The 18,948-nt window shown below is 36.2% G+C and overlaps 1 protein-coding gene across 1 annotated transcript in view; it reads right to left on the reverse strand.

The window, feature by feature from the left end:
- BANK1 (B cell scaffold protein with ankyrin repeats 1) overlaps positions 1 to 18,948 on the reverse strand; it is a 310,241-nt gene that overhangs the window by 138,476 nt on the left and 152,817 nt on the right.

The raw sequence follows: 18,948 nt of genomic DNA on the forward strand, positions 1-18,948 counted from the left end.
AGAAAAAAAAGATTATAGAAAGAGTTAAAATAAAATTAATACTTGTATTAGTCAGGGTTCTCCAGAGAACAGAATCAATAGGATTCTGATTACAAGGGATTGGTTCACATGACAATGGAGGCTGGCAACCTCAAGATCTGTAGGTGAGTCAGCAAGTTGGAAACCCAGGTGAGCCAATGATGTAGTTCCAGTTGGATTCCAAAGGCATGAAAACCAGGAGAGCTGACGGTGTGGTTCCAGTTTGGATGCCAACAGGCTTGAGGCCCAGATAGAACTGATGCTTCAATCTGAGTCCAATGGCAGGAAAAAGCTGATGTCTCAGTTAAAAGGAAGGTCAGTCTTTCTGTTCTACTCAGGCCTTCAACCGGTTGGATGAGGCCCCCTGCCCCACATCAGGGAGAGCAACCTACTTTACTCAGCCTGTAATGTTAATCTCGCCCCAAAACACCCATTTGCTGTTTGATCAAATATCTAGGCACCCCACGGTCCAGTCAAGTTAACCATCACAATACTCTTGAGAGTCAGTAAAACTATAGTGATAAAATAGTTCAAGAAAAGAGCAAAGGATGGTGGTAGAAAGTTAAGCATGTAACAGCCATTAGCTAACTTAATTTGACCTACTAAAACTAGAATTTGGTGTTTTCTTTTTCTGTATTCTTAGAGGCACTTTAGTCTATCTGCATAGAACACAGGTAAAACTGAATTTGGACCCATCTGAATTGAATCCTATGTGATATACAGCAATAATTTTCTGCAGAAAGATCTTCTGTCAGATCTAGAGTGGGATAAGTTTTCAGAGAACACATTAAAGAAAGGTTAAGTGTGCATTTCCCAAGTATTGTGATGTAGTCTAGTGCAGTGTTAAAGCATGAAAGCTAGAACTATACTGCCTGGGTTCACATCCTAGCTCTAAGCTCTACCTTCTACCAGCTGTGTGACTCTGGGCAGTCACTTAACCACTCTGTGCTTCATTTCCTCATCTGTGAGTGGGGATAATAAAACAGAGCTGTTATCATAAAGCAGTAAAAATCGCTACCAGTTCATAGTAAGTTCTGTATAACTTTTTGCTAACTTTATTATTTCTGATTCTTATACTAACCTGTTCTTTTCTTCCAAAGTACTTAATTGTTTGCTAGAGATTGAATATGGGAGGTAAAGTTTACAGTAGAACTTTGAAGAAGGACAGATAATAAAGAACACTTGTTCCCTTGTTTATTGTCTATCTCCCTATTTAAATGGGAGTTCATGAGAGGAATGATTTGTCGGTCTTATATTACTATAAATGTAACAATATCCAACACACAGTACACACTTAATATTTGTAGAAAGAATTCATTCTTTTATGCAACATATATATAATGTACATATATGTACATATGTGTGTGTATGAGAGAGAGACAGCTTCTGCCCTGAGACCATCACTGTACTGGGCATGGCAGATACAATGGTGAACAAACATCTACTTCTGTGGAACATACGCTTTGGTGGGAGAGATATTAAACAAATATCCACATACATTCATAGGTAATTATAAACTCTGCTATACTCTCATCAAATAGATAGTGTGATAAAGGAAATGGATTCTAGGCTTGCATTTATTAATATATTAGTCATACTAATAAATGATTTTGTTACAAAGATGCCATGAAACCTAATAGTAAGTGGAGGTTTACATTTATAACATGATACTGAGCATGGTTTAACAAATTTCCATTCTTTTTTATAACTGGAGTTCAATTGAATTTTATTCCTTAATTAAAAGTATTCACAGCATTATCACTTTCTGAAATTACATTGTTTATTTATTCATTTACTATCTCTCCACAACCAACTAGCTTTTAAGCAAGAAGAAGGGCTTTTAATGGTAGTTAAATGTTGCTAAATGTCAATTGCCATTACTCAAGTTATTGTCACTTAAATTGTTCTGGGAATGGAAGACCTCTATTGACTTAATAAGTAAGAGACAGATTAAAATAAAACATAATAAACATATTCATTTTATTATGTCTGAGGGGATGTTACAATTTAACCTGTTTAAGAAGAAATTTGATGAATATTATTTTCTATTTTTACTTCAGGAGCTATATCTTAACCAGGAAAGAAAAAAATTCAAAATATGGAATATTCATGTGCATATATGTATTTTTTTAGTTAGAAAAGACTAAGTGTTAAAATAATTCTCTCACAAAGTGATTGAAATATTAAAATATATTCATGGGGAAATTTAAAAATGATCATAATACAGTAAAATGAAAAACATCGCTAAAGCTTTACAAATTCCAAAGACCATTCATATATATATTTTGAACCTTACAACATTCTGATATTTGATGAAGTAGATTTCAGAGAGAAATAAAAGTACAAAGTTTTCTCTTTTCTCCTTCCCTCTCTAACAATCCTATCACATTAGATACAGAATGAGTGCTCAGTAAATAACTGGGGATGATTATGATGATAATAATATAAGGATGAGGTTGACATTCTATTTAGGAGCATGGTCTAGACATAAGGTTGGAATGTCAAGGAAAGAACATCTAAGAAGATGGGAGGTGAGAACCTGACTCACTCTCTGAGTATTTATTATTAAATTTAGGTCACCCTGCCTCCCTTTGTGCTGATCCACTCAAAGGCTATGCTAAACTTGGAAAGAATCATTTTAATCATTACAGAATTCATACAGTGGGACCCTGAAGTTAGTAGGTTCTTATCATTTTTACAGCTAGACATCTTTTCTCAGGGCCATTGGATGAAAATTCTGGCCCCGGAGTTGACTAACTTTCCAACTTGTGAGTCTCAGTTTCCCAAAATGTAAAATAAATAGCAGTTCCTCAGAGACTAGTGGTAAATGAGGAACGAGGGAATGTGCACAAAGTTTCCAGCCCAACCTATTATATAATAGGTCCTCAACAAATAATCAACTCCAAGCCCTCCACCCCGCAGTGCTATTGTAATCGAGCTGCAGGCTTGTTCAGCAACGCAGTCCAATACTGCAGTAATGAACCAGATTGCTTAAATAATTGGCATTCTCCCCACCAAATGCAAGATTGATAGATTCAATAGAAATCTATGCAGTTACCCATTTTGTAATAGAGAGTTCTCATTAAGGAAATGGATTAATTGGCTTACTGATGTTTTAGTGAGAGCCAGATTTCAATAAGTGGCCTCGGCAGTCCTGAGAAAAGCAAATTAAACACTAATAAACGGAGAAATGTGCTTGCTTAGGCTGAAGTCTCAACCATAGGCTCAAATCAAGGATTTGAGTATAAGATTTGTCAATGTGAGTGGATATTAATGTCTGACAGATGAAAACACTCTGATTTTTTGAAAAACAAAGACCTCTATTGACCCCATGTTCCCTACTAGCTACAGTATCTTTTCTGTGCTTTATCTTTACACCCCAAAGAATTGTTCTATCCTCGTTAGTCCCTGATTCCACTCCTTCTTTCCTCACTTGAGCCTCTAAGGGTCAATGTTAAGGCTTTCCCACCTCTCCCAAACCTCTCACGCCCCCTCCCTCAATGCACTTCACACAAACTGCTCTTGACAGGTACACTGCTAAATACAAAGGCTCATTCTCTGTCCTTATCTTAGTTGACCCATCAGTAGCATGTGACCCAGGTGACTACTGTCTCCTCTGTCAAGTTATTTTTTCACTTGAATTTCAGGACAGTAGATTTCCTGATGTCTCTTCCCATCTCAAAGGCTGCTCATTCTTGGTCTTTTCTGCTGGTGTCTCCTAGCACCTTAACGTCTAAACTTTGGAATATCTATAGGCATTTTAAATTTATTATGCCCCAAACCAAACTACCAATCTTCCCCAGCAAACCAGCTTTGCACACAATCTTCCTCATCTTAATACAATAGCAATTTATTGCTTCTACCAAAATCCTTGGAGATGTCAGTAACTACTCAATTTCTTTTACACCCCACTGCCAAAGAATCAGTAGATCTGTTGGCTCTCCTATAAAACACCAGTATATTTCAAATCGACCACTTCGCACCATCTCCGCCACTGTCATCCTAGTCTAAGCTATTATCATTTCATCATCTATTCTCTGGAATACTGGAATAGTCTCCAATCAGGTCTCATCCGTCCTGCCCTTGCCCTCTACAGTCTGTTGTCAAAACAGCAGCCAAAGTGTCAAATGAGAACACATCTCTCTTCAGAATTCTCTGATGGCTTTCTTTCTCCAAGATCCTCAACATTGTCTGTAAGGCCCTACACTTCTGTCACCTTTCTGACCCCAACTATTCTCTTTCTCTCTCATTCACTCTGCTTCAGGAACATTGGCCAACTTGCTCTGTTCTGGACATGTCAGATACATCCACCTCAGGGCTTTTGCATTTGTCGTGCTCTTTTCTCTTGCTGGGACAGTTTTCTCCCAGACACCTGCATGGCTTTCATGGTTTTCAGGTTGTTATCAAAGGCTGCCTTCTCAGTGAGGACTCCTCTGACTACTCATTTCAAAATTGCCCTCTCCCCAACTCCTCCCAAACACCACCCTATACTAGGTGGTCTTTCTTATTTCTTCTTAGCCTTCAACAGTAATGGCCATCTGATACATTATATGTCTTAAATTTTAAATTGTATTTGCTTATAATCTGTCTTTTTTCCCATTAGAATTCCATGATGGCAGGAGTTTTAGTTCATTTTGAAATCCTTGTGTTTAGAACAATACCTGGAATCTAATAGGTACTCAAATATTTGTTAAATCAATCAATACATTGACTTGCCAAACTAAAATTGGAGAGACTATTGATTTTTGGGCTCAGGTGAGAGCTGATTAATTTACTTAAAAAACAAATCCAAAAATTTAGCTTTCATCTGGTACCACCTATTTTCCTTTTATAGTATATTTTTGGAGAAAAAATAAGTCAGGCATAATCTTTAATTTCTCACATCCATATATATCACAAGGAAGGTGTTGCTACATAGGAGAGATGAAGAAGAAATCATATAGCTTGGTTCAGAGCTATGATATTTATTGAATATTCCTTTAAAATATTTATATATTTAGTTGTGCAATTTTCTCATAAGTAATCTGACCTCGGAAAGATCTTTATATAAAGTAGAAACCATGCCATGATACCAGTAGAAAAGTACATACCCATTCTACATTGAATTATATTAAACACCCTTTTCTATCCTCAAACATCAAGAATGAATGAAATTCAAGCCAATTAACAGAGAAGAAATTCCAAGGGATATTTTTCCAATGAAATTTTAATTAATTTGCCTTTGCATACTTTTATTCTGAAAGCACAATGCCATTGTGTTTATTTCATGAGGTCCACTCTCTAAAGCTACAACGTCAATACTGATTGTTCTAATTAACATTTATGATTAATTTTGTCCTCAATGAAATTGCATTTCCTTTTGACCAGCAGGCATACAAGTGACAGCTCTAGATTACTCTGTTCTACACAAGCTAATTGGTTTGAAAGAAGCCAGAGAAAAACAAAAGAACTTAAGTTCAGAAGGTTTCTAAGAAATTGGAAGTCTAAGGATTATAAAAACATAGGGCTCCACGGGACTTTAAAGACCTTTTAGCCAACACATGCAGGAGTGTGACCCTTGGTAGGATACTGAAGACCACCAGTGTCTGAAGCAAATACTTTAAAGATAATGAATTATCTGTTCAGAATGAGATATTGTTTCAACCTTGAAAAAAAATTTTAATGACATATTAATTATCCTTCTTCGAGAAGAACTGTAGGCACATATATACTGCTTCCCTCTACTACTTTCATGGATTGCCTTGTTACCTGTGGGTATTCAATTACTTTTAACTTAATAAGCATTAAAATCACTATGTACTGAGTCAATAGGTAATCAAAATAATATTGTTGTTTGTTCTCATAGACCATGACTGATTCTAAGCAGCTATGTTATTTGGAACAATGAAGATGAGAGCAGAGATATTATAAGTTCTTCCAAAATGTGCATTTGCTGTGGCTGAATTTGCCACCCAGCTGTTTTCCATAAAGTATGACATTAGGACAATGGGAACTGGGCTTAAACTGTAGACTGGGGGGGGGCTTACAGTGGATATAAAGAATACTTTCCCAAAAATGAGGGTATGTAGATATTCAAACCAAATATTGCAAGATCAATCTCATTCAGGAATGGTACTATGACATCTCAAAAGGGTAAGATATTCTCTGCCTGGGATGATGAGGTGTGACTTCTCAGGGTTCAGCTGTTGCTAGGACAAAGTGCCATTTAGTGTTTATCAAAAGAATCATTAATTCTGAAAAAACTTTTTAAACAATAAAACATTTTAATAAATACCGATTATGCAACTGAAGCAAAAAATTTATTTCACAATTATGAAACAGAGGAGACAAAACAGACCTTGGAATAAGGAGGATGAAAACTTTGATATTCTGAGAAAAGTGTGTATACACTTTTTTAAAGAAAATATGGCATATCTGATGTAGAAAACCCAAATCATGGAAATAATACATTGTGCCTTTTCAAAAAGTTGGAAACATAAAACGTGTACTATATTTGTGTTACAAAATCTTTGCTTTCTTGGAGTTTAATGAGAGCTCATTTCATTTGGGATAACACAAACTGATAATGCAATAACTTGTTTGTGTTGGAAAAAAAACACTCAAAGACTATTCACATACTTTACTCATCTTGCTTTCCCCAGGGTGCCTGCCCCAATTTCCCACCCCCCGCCCCAAAATCAGATTGCCATGGAGACTATCTGGGTATGGTCACGACCCGTGTGATTCTGTCTCTTTCTGTATGGGAAGCAGAATAAGGGATAAAAACTCGAGAAAACTTTTTTTAGGGTTATAACCTTTGTGTATATAAAGTATACAGATACTGTTAGCTTTTCTAGGAATTTATGAAAATATGAATCATTTATTATGTAGCAACACAGTGAAAAAACAGCAGCTGGGACATCTGTAAATAGTTCTTACTGAGAATTACAAATGGGAGTTTTGCTTGACTCTGTTAAGCCAAACTAACACCATTTCAGGGAAAGTCTATTTTAAGCAGTGACATACACTGGGCTTAGCGGCCAGGAGAAATGTCTTTCCTGAAAAACGTGTAAAAAAATACTAATTAAAAGTCAAGTATTTTCTCAGAGTAACAGAGTAGGTAGAAATACCACAGACAGCTGCCTTACCCATTTCTTCTGATCTACAGATGTCTGTCTCTTTCTCTCACCTGCCTCTCTATTCCTTTTCTTTTTTCCCCATACATGTTTCATGTGATTTTAAGAGTTTCATGGGCATGTTTCTGGCAAATGCTAAAATCAAAACGATGAGCATTTCTGTTCTTGTGTAATTTCAATTTCTAAAACCTAAGGCACTTATACAAAATTTTAATGAGTAACTAGTAAACTTTGGTATCATGCATATCAATCAACTCACCGATAGACTGGATTTTTCACTTTTGAATCAATTTTCATATTGAATCAATATCAAGTATTAGATAAAATCTCTCTTCTCTTTATGGTGATGCTTGTCTAGGCTCAAACGCTATCAGAGCAGCACAATGTGTGATTAAATAAATATGACTGCTAAGTGCTCTTAAATGGCATGATTTCTCTTTCCTTTCCTCAAATCAGTCACGGATTACTCCCTAGAAGTAAATATCAGTCTTATAAGAAGGGTATTAAATCCAAACTAGGGTAGCAAATTTTTATCAAGGAAATCTGCTTCTAGTCCTAAAGTCAGAATTCTACGAGGTCCAAAGCAAAGCTGCTCCACTTGGATGTAGTGATTTTTCTGTCCTTAGGGAGGGAAATTCAGCCACTTCCCACATGCATAGGCTCAGCACTCAGAGCCAGTCTTGGGGCTGTGCTTGGTGCTGTGGCCCTGATGTATCAAAATTTGTTATTTTGCACCTGATGAGCAGCATTTGGGGTTTCTAACTTGTTCAAAACCTCTTACACATTTCAGGTAGGGCCATGCCTACTTTTTGGCACAGATGTTGGAGTTTTGATGGATTCTTCTCTGATGAACATTTTGAGCAAGTGAAGGTAAACTGCAAGCAGTAACCTCTTGGGTTTATCCCTAAAAGGATTCATCTCATATTATATTTCTACTAAAAACTAGGCTATCATGTTTACAAGAAGTATATAATAATAAATAAAGGAGTTGAATATAATTTTAAATTAAAACAGCAGGACATAAAACGTTTTTGCAATACAACAAATTTGTAAGAATAAAATGGAGCAAATATATGCCTCCTAACAGCTGACACCAGGATTCTTCTTGAGGATAAAGAGGACTTTCTTCGAATTCCTTGATAAATTGTTTGAAGAAGGAAAGTGATATTTTAAAGACCTAAATGGACAAGAATGAAAGAAGATGACTAAACTCCTGAGAGTCTGCAAAAGCAGAGAAGTAAGGCCTGTGTGGGGCAGTATTTGGAGGCAAAAAGGCTAATTATTATGGGTCAAGATTAGTGCCATTGCTACAGAGAAGCTCCCTCCATGCCTCTAAACCTTCACTAAAATTTGCTATTGACACAGAAGTCTCTGTGAATGGTGTTTGTGTGGGAATCTAGGGAAAAGGTCAACATTGTCTGGGATCTGGGAGAACTGGAAGAACTGGAAGAGGATGCTACACCCAGAACGTGGAAGTATAAAAAAGAAGCCAGAGCATGGAGTTATGCACTATTAGGAAAGACATAAATCTCTTACTCTAAAAGTTCTAGGGGTAATTAGAATATGAGAACCTTTTAGCTAAATAATGGGTTTTGAGTCATTTAAATTTATTTAAATTTCCAAACATGAATGTAAGGAAACGCATGTTTAAAGTGGTTATTTCTAGAAAGTGGAATTATAAATAACCTCTGTATTTCTCTTTAGTTTCCAAATATTCTAAAATAACCATGTGTTATTTTTAAATTAAAAGGAAAATGTAAATAGATGCATTTTCTCATTGGAAGATATCAAATATAAAATTTATTTATTTCTGTATTACTGTTGGTTTATGAATGCTACATAAAACAAAGTAGGTATTGAGTTTTAAATACTTATCATGGAATTTTGTCTTCTGTATTCTTTTTCAGATTGCATGCCCAGACAGATTTATAAAACAGTGGACAGGATCTCTGTATAATCAGGTTGAAGTCTATAAAGTAAAATCTCAGCTTGGCATAGATAAGTGATCCACTAAAAAGAAATTTCTGATCTAGTGAAAGCTTAAAAATGTGGATGTTGATTTATGTGGCATTCATAATCTAATCATTTTAAGAAAGGAAAACAAATCTGTCATTTCTCAGAAATTAAAATGGATGTATAGTCACATATTTTGTTCTTAAAATATCAACAACTTGTTCATATATTGAAGTTGAATATATAAATAAAGAATAAGAACTGAATAAAGAATAAGTACCACATTAAATTCTTAGAAATATACATATAACATATGGTAGGAGAAACAAAATAGATCTTTAGCAGATGTTCAGTTACCTTGATTGCTACTAGATACAAGTTATAAAATTCAACAAATCTATTTTCAAAATTTTTACTTTTATTGTTACCAATAATAATTTGGACGATAATGATAATTTCCTTTTTTTTTTTTTTTTTTGGCCACACCTTGTGGCTTGTGGGATCTTAGCTCCCCGACCAGACCACAGGGATTGAACCCAGGCCCTGGCAGTGAAAGCACCGAGTCCTAACCACTGGACCGCCAGGGAATTCTCTTAATAATTCCTTTAAATGGAAACTGCTGTTTCTCTCTCTCAGTTGGAGTGTGTGTCTGTATGTCTCACAAGGTGCTTTATTTTATGATAGTCTGATCAAATCAAAGTACCACTAAATTGCAATCTTTTTTCTTCTTCCTATTCTGTGTTATTTTTTCTCTCCCTTGAAGTGATGAATAATGACAAACATTTAGAAAAGAAAATCTTTCCACAAAAAGAGCAGACTAAAGGAATGAAAAATATCTTGATTTATTTCACTGCATTTTTCACTTTTATTTTTAGTAAAAAAAAAAACCCAAAAAACAGAAAACCTATTGTCTGGATTTTTAAATACCTACCATGAATGTGTGTATAAGCTCTTTTAGGCTCTAAAAACAGGATTCCTTACTATATATTTTATTAAAATCCCATATTAAATGTTAAAGTTTTTTTAAAAAAATAGATCTATGGTCCTACCTAGGTCATTACTGTACACAAGGCAAAGGAGAATATGTATTCCATGAAAAAAATCACATAAAATGACTGTTTTCTGGTCCAAGAACTCAGAGGTTACATGTGCTCTGCCTTCTCCCCACAATTGTACATTCCATTCCTTTCACCCAGATGCATCCTTCATGTTTCTCCATTAAATGCTCCTTATTTAAAATTCTGTTCATGATTTATCTTCTTAGGAAAAATTCCATGTGATTTCAACTGTTCCAATTACCATCCTGCCATTTCAGGGTCTTTTAATATTTATGAAGATGTTTTGGACATTTTTATGTTCATCTATTTCATCATGTTCTGGGACACTAGCTATCACTTTATTTGTCACGAGCAATTTCGGCACCAGTGAGACTTTCTTTTGCCTGAGGTACTTTGCTCATTGAGCACCCTGCCACCAAGGGGCTTCAGCCTTAAGCATTCATGATTTAGGGAGTGAGATTATTGCACAATTTTTCCTTTTACAAAGCAATATCCTTTTCCTGTTAAATGAAAACGTAATTATAATCGGGAGTTGAATTTGTGTGTTTCCCTACAAATCCCATAATTGCTTCTTTCCAGACAAGTCTTCTAACTCCAACCAGAAATGCCTACACGCTGCTCCATTAGACATTGTTTTCACTTAAATACAATACACTGTAATACAGGATAAGTATCAATTTACTTCTTACATAATTGCTTTGAAGGAAAAAGTCTTAATATTTGTTTAAAAAAGTCACTTTTAAAAATCAAACTAGTTAAACAAAAACGTTTAAAACCACAATTTAAATAATTTCCCAATTGAATTTAATCCCTGTCCCATAGGGACAGTTTTCTCTGCTCTTTGGTTCCTAGGCTCCAATGCTTACCATCATTTTTCTTTTTTCATATAAAGTTCAACAGAGTCATCAGTCTACTTGTGTATTAACCAGAATATAAATACTAAAGATGAAAAATAAAAGATAATACATTGGTAGTATTTGATTTTAAGGAAGAAAGAGATAAGCAGTAGTTTAAAAAATCATTAAATGGAACTTAGTTAGCAGTAGTTTAAAAAATCATTAAGTGGAACTTAGTTGGGCTTAGATGAGAAATACAGCTCTGCCAGATTAGTGCACATCCCCAATCAACAGTCTTAGCTTAATTTCCTGATCTGTAAAATGGGAGTAAAAATGTCTAATTCACACAGATTAGTATACTGATCTAATGTGGAAGCACCAAGCATAATGCTTGACACAGAAGTACTCAATAAAGGCTAGCTTGTTTTCTCTTCTTTCCCTTCCTTTCTTGAGTCAGATCTATACGGAACAAAAAGAATGAGCTTGCACTGAATGAACTTAAGACACATTTCAGGTTATGTTATAGGAACAAGGCCACTAATATCATCATCTTAAATCAGTACACTTAATATGAACAGCCAATTCGTAATTTCATGGCAAATGTTCACAATCAAGAAAAGTCAAAACGACCTCCATTCTGATCTTGTGTATTTTCACAGTTGTGTATTCTCATGTGAATGTTCTTTAAGACTTCCCCCAAACCAATGGTATTTATAATTCCATATTCAAAAAGCATTCATTAAAGTCATTCACAATAATTATGCTACTGGTCAACAAATGCAATGAACAGTATCCTCAGGCTTAGTAATTGTTCATTAACTACATACCTTACTAAACTGACAATAACAAATATAAAATGAAACTGCTTACTTCTCTCATATTCACAAGAGAAGCATATGATCTCTTTCCCTCTCTTCTCATTTACAATAAAATAACAATCACATAATTTATCCAGTGGTCCTTGCCAGGTAAATGCCTACTGTTGCTAGGACAGATATTTTACAAATTAGAAAACTGGAATATCTAGATATTCTATTCCTAAGAAAATTAATTTTAGTAAGAACAATATAGAAATAAAATCACAAAATACCTCTAGATGTTTAGATAAATGATAAATGTGGTGGATAATGTTTTAATGTATTGCATTGGTCTGAATCTAGTTCTTAAAGGACAAAAGTTGTTTGTGTAGGATTTGAAGAGAGATTCAAGAAGATTAAGTGTGGGTTTTAACACTAAAACACTGGAATATTTGCCAAGATCAAAACCCCTTGTACTGTGATAATGAACAGCTGTAAATGTCTCTTTCACTAATGGTAAGTTCCTGGAAGCTACAATAATTTTTTTGGGGGGGGGTTATTTTTCTTCTATCCGAATTTTTTTCCCCATAGTCACTTGTCTTAAAGAACTACAAGAAAATATTTATTTCTCATCTTGGATAAATTTATCCAAATAACACTTAAAAAAATTCTCCCTATTCTCCCTAGGGGGCTTCCCTGGTGGCACAGTGGTTGGGAGTCCACCTGCCAATGCAGGGGACACGGGTTCATGCCCCGGTCCGGGAGGATCCCGCATGCCGCGGAGCGGCTGGGCCCAGGAACCATGGCCGCTGAGCCTGCGCGTCCGGAGCCTGTGCTCCGCAACGGGAGAGGCCACAACAGTGAGAAGCCCACGTACAGCAAAACAAAAAAACAAACAAAACACAAAAATTCTCCTTGGGGTTAGAGCCTTTACTATTGTTATTATTCAATAAACATTTATTATCTACAACCTGGAAGACACTATATTAGATGCTGTGGGGAATATGGAATAAACAGAGCATGACACTTGCCTCCAGGAACTGGAAAGTTAATGTAGTCAACACTGATTGATTAACTGATTCATTCAACACTTATGTAGTGAACCCATAGTGTTGGCCAAAAATTGTGTTAGATATTAGGGAAACTGCGGTAAAAGAGATAAAACTGTCCTTGCCCTCATGGAATTCATAATCTATTGGAGAGACAGACGTGCAAAACAAACAAGTAAATAAAAATAAATAACCGTTCACCAGTACTTATTAATACTTTAAACTATAAAAAGTCCCACAAAAGAATGGGTCCTCAGAAACAGAATAACAGGAGAACAATACATAATGCCATATAACTTTTAGAGTGCTTATTACTTGTTAGGTATTCTTGTACATGTTTTACACGTATTTTTATTTATTTATCATAACAATGGTGCCAAAAAAGGTGTTCATCCCCATTTTAGAGATGAGGAAACTGAAGCAAGGAGAGATTAAGTGATTTACTCAGGGCGCATGGCTGGAAAGTAGCAGAGTCAGTATTTAGACTCAGGTGGCTCCAGAGCCACCTATCTCAAGACACGTGGCTCTCAGAATCTAGCACATAATGTTCCTAGATTAGGCTAAAATTTGTGAAGGAGATTAAAGTTAGACAGTGGAAGTACACACCTACAGCCTCTTTCTATGAAAGTCTCCTGGAATAGGTGGAGTTTGAGCTGAGATTTGGGCATGGTTAAGAGCTCAGGATATTTTATTAAGGAGGAAGGGACTTCTAGGTAAAGGGAATAGCTTGAAATAATGAAATGAAGGAAGGACAAATGGACTTTGGCAGCTGAGTTGTACAATTAAGGATGAGGCTAAAATAGTAAGCTGGGCTATGCTGTGGTGGGTCCTCAGTATGCAGCCTGATATGGGATGGTTTGAGGCCAAAAAGACTGGGAAGGAAAGACCTCCTAGGGGGCTTTTTAGCGCAGTCGACCAGAAGAGAGATAATGAAGGTACAAACCAAGGGAGCCACAGAGAGAAGGAAAAAGAGGGAACAGATGTGATAGATGATGTGTAAGTACAACTGTTAAGATATGGTAACTGAATGGATGGTGTGGATCAGGGTTGTATGAGGGAGAGGGAGGCTATGAGAATGGATTCGGGGTTAAGCCAGACATATTTTTAGCAGGGTGACTTTGGGCAAGGTACTTTATAAATCTGTTTCCTCACCTGAAAAATGGGAAATAGTATATGCATTTGTGGCTATCTAATCAGGAGTTGAAAATGACTTTCAAATTTTGGCCAAGTAAATATTGCAGATAATTATGCCATTAGCCAGGAGAAAAGAAAAAGATCATTTGGGTCTGTTGAGCTCTAGAGGCCTGTAACATATCCACGTGGACACATTCAGCTTGCAACTAAAACTGGAACTTTAAGTCAGGAGGAAGGTCCAGGTTAAAGACAATGATTTAGCTGTCAATCACCAGAGAAGACTATGTAGAAAGAACCTTAACTGATGGGGTAAGAGAAGGAAGTCACAAAGGGTGAGTGGAGATTTAGGAAGAGGACAGGGTCAGGCAATCCAGTGCCAAAGCTTGAGCCAAAGAACATCTGAGAGGAATCCAATGGGTCTGATCTACGGTAGCTTATTAATGGTCTTTGACAGAGCAGCTTCAGTAGTGGGCTGAATGCGAAGCTTGGATTGTTAGGAGGAAAGAAATGAGTGAAACGAAAAGTCATTCTTTCAGTTAGTTCTGGTACTGAAAAAGAGATCAAAGAGAAGGCAGGGTTGTTGGGAGCATGTGTGTGTGCATGTGTGTGTATCTGAACATGCTTGTTCAGGGAAGAGTCAGTATAATGGGAGAGATTAATGATGCAGGAGAAAGAGAGGAATATGATTGATGGTGAGGTCTCAAGTTGATATGAATAACAATAAATCAAAGGAAAATAAGGTGAATGCAATATCATTTATTATGGATCTACTATACTTTTAATGTTTTCATATTATGTCATCAAGTCCTAAAAACATCCTGTAAGGAATTACTTTTCCTATTTGCAAATAAAGAAACTGAAGCTGAGAGAAAACAAAGAGGTTGCTCAAGGATGCAAATGTGGTATTTGATGAAGTCAGGATTCAAATCCAACGTGGCTGAATCCCAAGACCTCATGACTAGAGGAAAAATAAAAATTTGACAGGTAAGAGGAAGGAGTTGAGGGAGTTTTAACAGGATGTTTACAGCTGCAGAGTTAGAGCATCAAAACTGAGTTTGAGGGCTTGGGGAAGAATAAACTTCTGTAATGCACCACTATGGTGCATTTAATGGGATTTTAGAAAGAGACTGCTAAGTAGCTCCAAAAGCATAACTGAGACATGAATTTGTAATGCATGCCCTCAAGTGCAGTTATGTGACTTGTTCCAGTTTCTTCAGTTCTAACAGAACATCAGTATTGAACAAAGGCTGGAATTCTAAACTTCATTGTAGGCTGGCGTATTAAAAATAAATGCTGAAGAGAGCAGTTGTGTTATTTGTCTATGAAGATACTAAACCTAAACTTAAAAAATATCCTGAATATAGAAAGAATATGAGCAACATATATTTTTTAAAACATGGGATCCGGTTAAGGATATTACTGGGTAAGTGAGATCAAACAAGTCCTTAAATTTGACACTTGCCTTCTGTCCCATCAATGAGTAAACACATGCTGAGCACCTCGTGGGCACCTGATGGTGGGAGGGGAGGGGAGCCCATTACTCATCATTAGCTTCTAGACTTACCAGAAAGAAAAACGACATAAGCAAAGCAGGGTACGCTGCCATTTAGAGGGAATTAGCATATACTAATATTTACTAAATTAAATGGAATAATCCACTAGAGCAGGGCTCCCCAACCCCCGGGCTGTGGACCGATACCAGTCCAGGCCTGTTAGGAGCCGGGCCGCACAGCAGGAGGCGAGCGGCGCAGGAGAGCCAGTGAAGCTTCGTCTGTCGCACCCCATCGCTCACATTACTGCCTGAACCTTCCGCCGTCCCTCCTCCCTCCCCCGCACCCCGTCCATGGAAAAACTGCCTTCGAAACCAGTCCCTGGGGCCAAAAAGGTGGGGGACCGCTGCTCTAGAGAAAGCACCAAATGAGCAAAGCCAAGACTGAGAGAAATAATGGGCTAAGAAAGGTGAATGTTCACTGCCCGAAGCATAAAGCCTAACTTCCGAGTAATGGGTTCCTACACCAATCAGTCAGCCTTTGCTCTATATTAGGGATACTCCAGGTGCTTCAACATCTACCTCTTCTGTACTGTCATTCCAAACCCTTGACCGTTTGAAAAAGATCAGGGTCACTGTCTATCAGGCAGACACTAGAGGGCGACAGAATCAATCTCGTGCTCTCTGTCTCCCTCTGGTGCGCGTGGGCGCACACACACGCTAGCCCACGGTCCACAGGGACAAACAGCAGTGTCAGGCTAAGTCAATGAGAGCAGGCTGTCACAAGAATCCCATCACAGACGTGAGCAACAGAAACATTCCCAGTGAGGAGTCCTCCTGAAAAGTCAGCGAGACTAAGTGACTATTTCTGAAATTTTCATGAAGATTATGTATGATTAAGATCTTACTAATATACACACCAAACTATACAAGTGAACACTGTGGTGGAAGAGAAAAGATATTAAGTGGATACTAGTAATTAGTGGTTAATTAAGTGGTTCCTAGTAATCACCTGTTGGTTCTCCAATTCCAGAGCCGGCCCACAGAGGAGGATGTATTTCCCTGTCTACTTACATGTGATCTAATCATTTTCTGAAGTGTTTAAAACTGATGGAGGTAAATGGGGTGACATACTCAAGATAACACAAAGAAATATCACGTATTATTTTGCTTAAAGCACATTCTAATTTTGGCTGTACACTTTATCTTAAATCACAAAGTATCTTGTAATCTGTGGCCAAGTTCCACTTTAGTTTCAAATTCTCAGGTATTTCTGACTTAAAAGGTAAGTTTTTAGAGGACTGAATGAGTTGTCAGTATTGCTACTTGTTATTTGAAATAGTCTGAGATTTCCTCAAGAATTCTATGAAGCAAACTGTGGTTCACACTCAACTGTGGAATTAAACACCAATCCTGTGGCTTTTTGTCCATCCGCCTTTCATATTAATTCTTCTAGAAGGCATTGTCAGAAACTGAAAACTGAGTAGTTTATTTGAAAGACTTTATGGGTTATAGAAATGTATCGTATTATTATCTATAATAGTACTGAAAACATGAAACAAGTGTAGTTGTTAATTTGATAACTATCAAAACATGAAAGCTACCCATTCATAATCAAAAGTCTCTATTCATAGATTGTACATAAATTATTAACCTTTCAAAGTAAAAAACGCCACGAAGAAACATCAAGAATGTGATTTGAGGCTCCTCCTTCTTCCTCCTTATTCATCTAGCTAACACTAAGAGATGGATGGCACTTGTTCGTTTACGAATGCTTGCTAATGATTCTCTTTTTATCTTTATTTTAAAAAGTCATGAGCGACTTTTTCCTTCTACCTACCCATTTTATTCAGCAATGACCAAACTTACTGTGTTGTAACTCCCTGTGAGATTCTAAAATGAACACTGTTTCACTGATGGAGGATTAGGAAGAATTGAAGAAATCAGTAAATCAGTTGCGGGGTATGTTTAAATTTAAAAAAAAATATATTTCTTCAGTACAGAGTATGGTCAATTGGTGGATTATAAACTGCAAACTGAAAGAATATCTATTCCTTTCAACAATTCTGAAAAATAATTCATGGAAAATTTGAATGCATATGTGACAAATCTGAGATTTATCAGAATGTGGTTATAACATTAAAGCTATGTAAATGTTATGAAACAAACAATAAAGTATTTCAGCAATGCAAATAGATCGCACATTTTTCTCTATTAAGTTTAGATATAATTTTAAAAAGACATAGCTACTATAATTTATAGTATAAAGTCTCAACATGTGTTTATCTGACACACTTCCATAGTCACTTCCTTCGTGACAGCAGAACATCTGCAAAATAATTGATCTGTCCTACCTATGTCAATGTCTACTATAGATATGCTGGCAAAATGTAACAGCTCACAACGAGACAGAATACATGAAATAATTTAACAAATTTCATAGAATAATTATCAAGTATAACTGCAAAATTAGAATGCAACCACTATGAAAGAATAAATAGTCACCTAAAGACAGTGATACCAATCTACTGGTATCAATGCTATTATTGCAGGAGTAAAGGTATAAATACCCAGAGAAAAAAAATCATTTCCCACATCCATCAAATCCTACCCTCATAGTTGCTTTTGTATCTACTGTCATTATTATTTAGTACTATGTTATTTATGAAGTATGTGCAGTTTTGCATGGGGCTGCATCTGTTAAAAGCTGAGTCCTCACTGGAGAACCATAAGTGGAAACGTCACTCTTTGAAAATCAGGGATCATCTTGGAAAGTAACCCTGGATGTTGAAGACTTCTAGGGGAAATTTTAACTTCCGTCCACCAGTGGTTAAAAATTTGAGAATAAGGTTGTAGAGAATTGCGTACCCAGGATGTAGGAATAATAGGACTATTGTGGGCCAATTTACAAGGCTGAATTGATTCACTGACTTACCTGAGATAGATGCCATGTTGCACTGGTCAATGACTATGTACAGTGGATAATAACTAAAATGAACGCATCCATCGGATATATGACAATCACTATCTAAAACCTTTCCATGAATAAAAATTATGCTTATTCCTCATTTGAAGGACATAGAATATAAAAAGTAGTTTATTAATTTTATTACAAAACTTAATTTCTGTATTTATTGTAAATGAAATAAATACTTGTATTTTAAATACAAGTAGTTCCAGATGGTGGATGATACCCATGCTCTTCTGATAACTATTTGCTATTTCTTAAAAGTGGAGAAAAAAGTTAGATTGGTTGTCATTTTACTCTCTGGAAATCAGAAATACTGATGGTTTTTGGAAGTCCAATATTACATTTACTTAACCTAATAATCAGAATATATGCTAAAATGACCAGAAGCATTTCAATGTTCTATATTAACTGTTCTTTGGCAATAAAATTATCTTCTGAGAATCCAAAGACAAATTCTGACAATATATTCACCAACACAATAACTGCCTATTATATTTTCCTAAGAGCCATCAGAAGTATAATTCACTT

Source organism: Phocoena sinus, chromosome 5 (genome assembly GCF_008692025.1).
Source record: "Phocoena sinus isolate mPhoSin1 chromosome 5, mPhoSin1.pri, whole genome shotgun sequence".
Lineage (NCBI taxonomy): Eukaryota > Metazoa > Chordata > Mammalia > Artiodactyla > Phocoenidae > Phocoena > Phocoena sinus.